At 36.2% G+C, this 10,562-nt stretch overlaps 1 long non-coding RNA gene across 1 annotated transcript in view; it reads left to right on the top strand.

Moving 5' to 3' along the window:
• Nucleotides 1-10,562, top strand: part of LOC133099387 (uncharacterized) — a 125,365-nt gene that overhangs the window by 33,741 nt on the left and 81,062 nt on the right. The window lies entirely within an intron of this gene.

Here is a 10,562-nt window from a genome sequence, read left to right on the forward strand (position 1 = left end):
ACACAGTGTTTGGACAGGGAGTCCGTATTGGATATGAACAACCTGTACTCCCATTCGTCTATTAAGAATAAATAGAATCCTTTCAAAATCTGTTTTAAAGGGCAGTTATTTTCTTCTGACTCATTTACGTTACCTGCAAGAAAAAGACAACCTCCTGAATCCTGGTTTAAAAGGCTTTTAATATAAAGCAGATAATTTTTGCAACATTTTCCAAACTTTCCATTATCAAATTGGCTGAGGCTTCTCAACAACTATCATTTCACAACAATATCTCCATTTTCACCTTCTTTAAAGAATTGGCCTAATAGATGTGCCGTTAAAACAGAGCTTCACTCTCAACATCTTTTTAAGTTTGTATTCAAACAGTATGAAGAAAACAGGATCAGGGAATTCAGCCATAAAAGTGAATGGATTACTGATACATGCTACATCATGGATGCAACTAAGTGAAAGAAGTCAGACACGAAAGGCCACATGTTGTATGGTTCCATTTCTACGAAATGTCCAGCAGTGGCAAATCCATAGAGACAGAAAATATTATACATTAGTGGTTGCCAGGGGTTTGGAAGAGAGGGAAATAAGGAATGACTGCTTAAAATGGGTGTAGGTTTCCTTTTGGGGTGATGAAAATGTTTTGCAACTAGGCAGTGGTGACAGTTGCACAACATTGTGACAGTACTAAATTCCACTGAATGGTACAGTGAGTTGTAAAATGATCAAAATGGTGAATTTTGTGTTATGTTCATTTTACTACAATAAAAAGGAGAAAGAGTTAGGGAAAGACTTTGAGTTTGGGAAAGTAAGGGGAACTGGACAAGAAAAAGACAGCTCTATTATTCAGTTTTCTCTCAGCTCTCCCAGTGCATTAATCGTCAGCAGAAAGTAGCCTGAACTTGTAGATGATAGTCATCCAACACAGTCCAGGGAAAAGTAAATAAAATAAAACCCAACTCTTCTTCTTTAGCACATCTATGACAGGGTAACTTCCTGCTCAGCCACATGGACATTCATGAGGACGTTTCACTTTAGGTCTCCTCTACTTCAGTACTTTACTCACAGCTCATTCACACATGTAGGCAACAGCATTCCTTAATTCCATGGACACTGCAGTGCTGGTTGTGATCAGTCTCATGAAAAAAAAAGGAGGAAAAAGCCTCCACATTGGCTTGGTGGTCTTGACATGAAATGGATGCAGAAGACAGCTTGATTGTCAAACTGGAAACTTTTCTTTTTATCTTTCCTATCAGGTCTTCTGCCCACTTCCCACCCCCTTCTTTCAAACAGGAAAGACACTAATTAGCTGCTTTTTTTTTTTTTGGTAAAACAACTATTGTTTTAGATTTCTTGTTCGGTGAATGTTATTGTTTTTACTGCCGAATGAGCTTCAGTGTTTGATGTAGGGGGTCTCTTGGGAACTTAACATTTTCAAGTTTAAGTGGAAAAGCTTTTTTGTTTGAATTGGCTTTTACTGGGTGCTTCAAGATTTGCTCTTGGTTCTTTGACGGGGACGTTTTATTCTCCCATACAATTCCATGAATACTTTTACACTGGCACTTAGTTTAATGGCATTTTCTATTTATAAATGTCTTTGAAACACATACTGTCAATTATTTGAGGGTAATGACCATGGCCATTGTTGGCACATCTTAAATGTGCACCGTGTTAATTTTTGAGTGTCATCTGGTCTACCATCAGTGCGTCCCTCTTTCTTTCACCCAGTTTTCTCCCTCATTTCCTTCTCCAAATTTCTCTCATTTTTCTACTTTCCCTTTTGCTTCTCTATTCTTGCTTTCTCTTTCCCATTGCATCTGTCATTCTTCTTCTTCTCCTTCTGACTTCATTATTATGGCCAACCGAAACCTTTTCTAGTGTGTTCTCTATTTTCCTTGTCACTGTATTGCCATCCACAAACTCTTACAGAATATTCTTGGTTGACTCCCTTACTTCCTAACATACCCATGTACTTCATGATCATTTTAGAACATAGAAAAGAGTTGGAATTTTTAAAAATAGGTAATTATAATCAGTCTTCTTTCACCTCTGGCATAAGACTCTTCTTCCTCAATCTGACCGTTCTTAAATCTAGAAGCACTCCAGCTCATTGGTCCTCCTTACCCCCATGTCTAGGCCAAAGAACTTGTGAAACCTTAGCCTTGTTTAATACTTGAATTTATCAAAACATAAGAGAGCTAATTCTGCCTAAGGGCACCAAAGAAGAATAAAGATGCCACAGATAAACATTTAGTCCAGTTTTATCATGGACTCTAAGTGCCTAGTTGAGTGCTAACCATTAACTCACTTGAACAACAGGGAGCTCATGACACAAACTAACATGTTAATTGTATAGACACTTCATTTCACCATTACTCAATGTAGCTGATAAACTGCATCCAGTTAGCTTAAATAACATGAATGATGGATTTCCTTGTGTATATAAATTGGGAGTTTGTAAAGGTTTCTTTTTCCCCTTGTACAACTGACTACCACCTCGCTTGGTCACTGCAATAGAAAATGATGACTAAGAAACACATTGTCTCAATATCAGTGGACATAATGTCCTAGTATTCTACAAAAATCTCAAAATTCTTAATCTAAAAGATAGATCTGCCAATATCTTATTTCCTTATTCTTTGTTAATATAAATATCCAATCTATGAAGGTCTCAGTTTCCTTACTTAGAATATGAGGTGGATAGATTTGCTAATATCTAGGGACCTTTCCAATTTTAATATTCCCTGGGTACAAGGGCTGAGCCAAACACGATGGCTCCCTTAATCATTAACCTCGCTCATGATGAAAGTTATCAGCAAGTTCTACTTGTAAGAGATCAAACATTCATATCCATATATATTGTAGCACATTGACTTTTACAGAACTCAAAGTAACACAGCACAGTTACATTCATAGATTTAAGGTCACTGTGGTATACTTTACAATTTTTCTTTTCCCTAGGAAGGAAATGTAGATCTCTAGGAAGGGATTTCTTTCTCTGCCTTTTAGTAATGTAAGCCTTTCATGATCTCTTGGATCCTAAAAGATGGGTAGGGTTTTGGCAGGTGGAGCTTGGGAGAGACCTTCCAGGTGGCAGGGACAACATGAGAAAGGGCAGAAGGAAGAATGGATTTTGAGAAGGACTTGTTATCTTACATGATGAGAGCAGCGTTTCACAATCTCTGTCCTGAGGAACACTGGTTTTAGATGATGTTAATGTAGTTACAAGACAAAAGCATTTGGGAAGAGCCGTACTCTACATCCCCGACATGAAATTCAAGTTTCACTTTGTTACATTATATACTCTGAAAAGTTTTGGAGGAAGGAATTGATTTCACTTTTTTAATTCAGTCTTACTCACACTTACTTGACAAACCTATATTCAGCTGATGGGACTGTATTTTGTGAAAGGCCAATCGGAGAAATGCTGAGATGGACCTTAGGATATTTCTTGCTGGGACAGGCATGTGATTATTTTTCTTATAATTCTTTACTGTTTGTCCTAACAATTGTTACTTTGCAGGATTCAGTTTTTGTTTTTCTTTTTTACATCTTTATTGGAGTATAATTGCTTTACAGTGTTGTGTTAGTTTCTGCTGTATAACAAAGTGAATCAGCTATATGTATACATATATCCCCAGGTTTCAGTTTTAAGCCTTCTGTTTTTACTTGAGTCATTGGGACTCTTAGAAAGCTCAACAATTCTGGGGTCTTATCTCTTATGTAGTTTCCAGGAGCTCCTGGCACTTACCACTATTTCCTCTTGATTCTTTTCCTCCGACTTCAAACATCTTACGATTATGAGCTGATTGTTTTCTCAGCCTCTAGTGTCAAAACCAGGTACCTCGCTCATCTTCATTGTCTCAGTTACAAGGTGCAGTATTTCCCATGTTTATATGTGTCAAAATATAAGTCAGGAATTGATACATAGCATATGCTTAATAAAAATTTTCTTTCCATTTTTTCTTTGTTCAAAGGTATCCAAACACTGGCAAACTTCTTAAATTGAAAGGAGAGTCATCTAATTTATTCAGCTCATTCAACCATCAATATTGAATATGTCTTTTTTCTTACACATATTTCTTGTATTCCAATCGTGACATTCTAGAGCACAGTGAGCACATTTATAACTTATTACTGCATTACTACCTTGGCTATTCCTTGACCAAAATTTACTTCATACAACTGACAGCCTAATTAACCTACTGGAGTTTTTTTTTTAATGTATGCATACAAAGAATAAACACCAATTGCATCGCTAATAACTGAATTTTTACATCTCTATGCACCCATATATCCAACAACAGGTCAAGATATTATAAAGTATTTCTAACACCCTACAATGTTGTCTGTTACTACTTTCTGTTCCCTACTCCCCCAGGGCAACACCTAAACTGACCTCTATCACCATATATGACATACATGGGAACACAGTGTGTATTCTTTGGTATCTGGCATTTGGGCACATATCATTATATCAGTAGTTTATTCTTTTATTGTGTTTCCCTGATTTTTTAAACCTAGACATTCATATAGTATCAAAGAACCACTGATTTCTTAATATTATTATGCTGACCTCCATCTTCAGGGGCTTTCTGCATTCTTCCATGTGTCTTTCCACCCACTTTCTCTTCCGTCTAATTATGTTTCATTTAACCCACCTCAGCCAGCCTTTCCCCCATATTCCCCAACACGTAGCACTCTTGTGTTCAGCCAGTTTTGTTCCCTATTCCATAAGCCCTCTGTGCCATTCCTGACACTGTGCCTGTTCCCTGCCCGGAAGGCCTGTTCCCTACCCTCTGCTCTCCTTCCTATATACTTGTTCAAGACTCAATTTAAATGCTACCTGTTCTAAGCAGTCTTCTCAGAAGAAGCCAGTGCTTTTTGGAATCCTTCTTTAATGAAATCCCATAGCAAGTGTAATCTGTCCTCCCTGATCTGGTAATTAATTATCCATTGTTCCTATCATATAGTGTTTGTTTTTCTTATGTGCTGTTATTGTTTATTTAAGCTGATTATAGTGACTTGAACCAGGAACTCGGTCATTTTCCTCTTCATTCTAGTGCAAGTTTCTGTGATATGGAGTTAAACTCCTTTTCCCTCACTTCCCATTCACCCTCAGCACTTGTTAAACATAAAGTACAAGTGAAACTTATTGGTTAACAGGTTTTTGTGGTCCTTGATTCTGGTCCCTAGAGCTAAGCTGCACTTCTGTCGTGCTAATTTGACTGATTCCTTATTGTCACATAACTCAGGAATTAACTAAATCATTACAAATTTACATACATATAAGATATTATTAAAAAACCAGTGGCTGTCACAAGTTGAGGCCCGGAGGAGAGTGTTGTATGAGGCCTAGTTCGGTGGGGCTCACACTGAATGCTCGAGCCTTCCGATATTCCATTGTAAGTAAGAAAGAGGTATGCAAATATATGCTTAATATTTAACAGTGTTGATAAAAAAGAGAAGAGAGAAAGGGACGACAGGTACTTTGAGGGCTTTTTGGAATTCATGAACAATTATGATTGGATGGGGAAAAAGAAAAACCGAGGGCTAACCTCCCACAAATGAGCTCAGGAAAGAGAGAAGGGCTCATCTGGTATGCAGGTAGAGAGGTTTGACCTACAGAAACTTAGAAAACCTCAACAATCTGAGCAGTGTTGGCAAGAGGCAAACTAAAGGGCTAACGAAAGTCTGCAAAAGTCTCACACAAAGAACTTTGGCATGGTGTTCATCATCTAGCTAATCCTAACATGCAGACATTTATGAGAGTAAAGTCAGGTCTTTGCCAGAGTGGGTTCCTTATTTGGGCAACTGGGTCAAATGAAGAAAGGCAAATGTAGGCTCCCAGAGTAAATAAGGAGAGGAAAAATGAAAAGAACGAGACATACCATTCATCAGTGATTTCCCCCCAATATTCTTAGCCTCCACCTTATCTCCATCTTACTGGTAACACAGGAACTAGACTGAACAATCAGGTAAAAGGTCTCTACAGAAACTGAGGTAATATAGAAAATAAAAAAATAAAACATAAAATTGTAAATTTTCTTCCTAGGGGTAATTGAGATGACAGTTCAGTAATAACATAAGATCAGTTGAAGTCTAAAGAAATTTTAGAAAACCTGGATAAAGTAAGAAAACATCTGTTCGCTGGCATCAGAATGTTAGACAGACACCAAGACATGTGGGCCAAGTTCTGGAGAGAAGGGAAACACAAATGCAAGGTAGACATTTGGTGCAGCTTTTCTCCTTGGGGCATTTGCTGATTCAAATCTTACAGCCTAGGAGCTGAAAAGCCAAGGAGATCAAAAGACTCTAACCACAGAAGCCAAATGGCAAGAGCTCAAGCTAAAGGCAACAACTAATGGAATGACCAGCTAAGTGTATCTTTAGTCTCACAGGGCTGCAGGAACCATTACATTTAAAGCCTAACAAATACAAGGGTCGTTGGGAATAGGGAGAATCCAAACGTTCACATGGTAATCCCAAAGGGCAACACCCGTAGAGGAAGGACAAGACAGAAATAGACCAACCTTCACACAGACTGAAAAACAGCTTTGAAAGAGCTCAAACTGAGAATGGACTAAGGTTACCAGTCCCTATAGTAACTGTCTGCCATGGGCAAAAGGAAATCTTTTCAAGAGAAAGATAACAACATCCAGAATGTGGAGGTATCTTTATAGTTTCCTAAAATAAGTTAAACCCAATTTTAATATAAAAAATAATTTGACATACCAGGAAAAAGATGAAATGATCAAAAGCTCAAAAAAAAAAAGAAATAAGAAAGAAAGAAAGAAAAAAGACAATATAAATAGACACAGGAGGACAAGAGTTAGCAGGCCTTGGTTAAAAAAAAAACAACAAAACAACTATGATTAAACAAAGAAAATATACACATGGCAAATAAGCATATGAAAAGATGCTACACATTCCATATCATCGGTGAATTTTAAATTAGAACAATAATGAGATACCACTACACACCTATTCAAATGGCTAAAATCCCAAAACTGAAATACCGAAGTTGGTGATGATGCAGAACAATTGGAATTCTCATTTGTAGCTAGCGGGATACTTGGCACTTTCTTACAAAACTAAACGTACTTTTACCATACAGTGATCTAGTAATCATGCTCTCTGGTATTTACCCATAGGAACTGAAAAGTTATGTCCGCATAAAAACCTGCACATGGATGTTTATAACAGTTTCTTGCAAAATTGCCAAAACTTGAAATCAACCAAGATGTTTTTCAATAGGTGAATGGATAAACAAACTATGGTATATCCGTACAAAGGAATAGCATTCAGCAATAAAAAGAAAAGGCTATGAAGCCATGAAAAGACATGGAAGAAGCTTAAATGCATATTGCTAAGGGAAAAAAAGCCAATCTGCAGAGGCTACATGCATATTATATGATTGCAGCTATTTGAAATTTAGGAAAAGGCAAAGTGTGGAGACAATCAAAAGATCAGTGGTTGCCAGAGGTTGTGGGGAGGGAGAAAAGGATGGGTGAAGCCCGGAATTTTAATGGCAGAGAAATTCCTGTGTATGGTTCTGTAATGGTGGATACGGGTTATTGCACATTTGTCAAAAATCATATAATGTACAAAACAAAGAGTGAAGTCTAAAGTAAAGCATGGACATTAGTTAGTAATAATGTATCAATATTGGTTCATTAACTATAACAAATATATTACGCTAATGTAAGATGTTAGTAATAGGGGAAACTGGGTAGAGAGGTAAGGAGGTATGAGAACTCTCTCCTTTCTGCTTAATTTTTCTGTAAACCAGAAACTGCTCCAAAATAGTATATAAATTTAAAAAACAAATCTAGACCATCATACAAAACTTGCACATAAATCCAACCATAGTAGCATTATTCTTAAGAGCCCCAAAGTGGAACTAACCCAAATGGCCATTTACTGTGAATGGATAAATGAAACACAGTAATATCCACACCATGGAATATTATTCAGCCATAAAAAGAAATCAAGTACTGATACATGCTACAACATAGATGAACCTTGAAAACATGCTAAGTAATTGTATGATTCCATTTGTATGCAATGTCCAGACTAGGCAAATCTGTAGAGACAAAGTATATTAGTGGCTGCCTAGGGCTTGGAGAAGTGGGGGAGTGAGTGACTTATAATAGACTCTTTTTCTTTGGGGGGGTGGATGAAAGTTTTACAGTTGATTGTGGTGGTAGATGCATAACACATTAAATTGTACACTTTAAATAATATGGAAAGTAAATTATATCTCAATGAAACTATTATTTAAAATTATGATTAATGTATTCAAAAAGGACAACGTATACAATTTAAGCAAAAATTATCTATGCAATGCAACCAAAGGAAAATTCTAGAATTAGAAAAGCTGAAATTAAGCACTCAGAAGATCAGTTTAACAGTACCTTAGTCAAATGAAAGAAAGTATTACAAATGTCAATTAAAAAATAACTACACTAAAATTTCGAGGGAAAAGCATGGAAAACAGAAAAATAAGTACATAAGACATATGGAGTATATGTAAAACACTGTGTCTAGCCAGGCCCAAGTCACACAGCCTAGGGAGGAGACACACCGCCTACCTGAATCACAAGGACTTCTCCAAAGGAAAAATGAGGTTCTGATGCCAGAAGTGGAAGGAATGAATTGCAAAGAAAACGAACAACGGTACACTATAATCTAGATATACATCCGTAAATACATAGGTTCCCTGGGGTTGTGATCTGGTACAAACAATAAAAAAAAGATGAGACTCATAGTAGAGGCTGCTAGCTTCTGCTGAGGAAAATGTCCAGGGAAGAAGAGTTGATTTATTTAGTTATTTTTTTAGAGTCCACATATAAGTGACATCATGCACTATTTGTCTTTGTCTTATTTCACTTAGCATAGTGTCCTCCAGTTTTATCCATGTTGTCTTAAATGATAGGATTTTCTTCTTTTTTAAGGTTGAATAATATTCCATTGCGTATATATACCATATTTCCCTTATCCAATAATCTACTATGGACACTTAGATTGTTTCCATACCCTGGTTCTTGTGAATAATGCTACAATGAACATGGGAGTACAGATATCTCTTCAAATAATGATGATGTTTCCTTTGGATATATACTCAGAAGTGGGAGGGAGGAAGAGCTTATGACACAAATTGACCATGTGTAAAAGATGTTGTAGGAATGAAAAAGTCTGAACACCTAGGAAGAAAGGGGGAGCATGGAGTATTTGGAAAGGACATTGTTCAAGGTCATACATAGTTTAAAATTATGACATTTCAGTGAGCCCGTATGCATGAAGGCTTGCTTATATTTTGGGATTTGAATACAGTGCAAAGAAACGTTGCTAAATTTTTGATCAACATCAAAAAAAAGGGTGGAAATGTTTTTTCTTTTATTATGAAACTGCAGGAAAGGCAAGCCTTATTAGCAGCATGAGGCCCAGTAGAATTTTCCCTGATGATAGTGGTAATTTAGGAGAAGAAGAAGGATCCAAGGCCATAGAACAATTTTGAAAGCAAAATAAGACTGCTGAGTCTTCACCCAGTGTATGAGATTAAGTTTTAATGGCATATGATGAAGTGGCCATGACACAGCCAGCAGAGCTCGTTGAGTTGTTGAAAATGGCTCTTGAAGCTACAGGAAATGGACAGTAGACATAGAAAAAGAACAAGGTAAATCCAAAAGAGTGGAAGGACAAAATTAATCAAGAGAAAAGTCAAAAATAGAGAAGAAAAGCAGTAAACTTGACAAAACCAAAACGTTGTCCTTTAGAAAGACCAGTAAAATAAGCAATATTTGGCAAATATGATAGAGATGGGACTAGCTATAAAACAGAGAGAATTTTTTTTTTAATTACAAAATAATACTATGTTAGCTTTATACCAACACATTTGAAAATCTGGACAAAATGGCTAAGTTTTTCTTATCTAAATAAGGACAGTATACTATAACAACAAAACATTTGCAATAAAACCTTTTGCTTGGATCCTTAGATATCTTTATAAAACATAAAATTTTCAGGAGCAATAAATCAGAGAACAAAAATTAATATAAAACTTATCTTCTCATGTTCAGGCAAAATTAAGGGAGAATAAATATTTCAGAGAATGGTTAAAAACCTGGTACCTTAAACAAGGAATTGTTATTTTAGGCCTAGTTAATAACTCTGTGATTGTTTACTTTGTAAGTAAACAGTGCACTTTTAAATCCACTTTACTATTTAATATTAATTAATTAACACTAGAGAATGTAATTCCTGGTAAAATCTTTTCAATCAGATTATATATGCACAAAACATCCATTTCAAACTGTCAAGAAAAATGAGTAATATTGACATATTTGGATATTATGGTTATATGCTAACAAAGTGAGAATGGAGGCAATCATGTAGATACTCCAGTTTCCAGAAAAAGTCATCTGCTTTGCTTGATAATTTAGCAAAATACCAATCTGGTAGTTTAACAAGTAAGCATATTGCTCTGAATGAAATACCTTACAAAATTGTGTTAGCATGGGTTTATAACTTTTTTAAATGCTTTCATCACATCATTCTGTTGTTAATGT

Source organism: Eubalaena glacialis, chromosome 10 (assembly GCF_028564815.1).
Source record: "Eubalaena glacialis isolate mEubGla1 chromosome 10, mEubGla1.1.hap2.+ XY, whole genome shotgun sequence".
Taxonomy (NCBI): Eukaryota; Metazoa; Chordata; class Mammalia; order Artiodactyla; family Balaenidae; genus Eubalaena; species Eubalaena glacialis.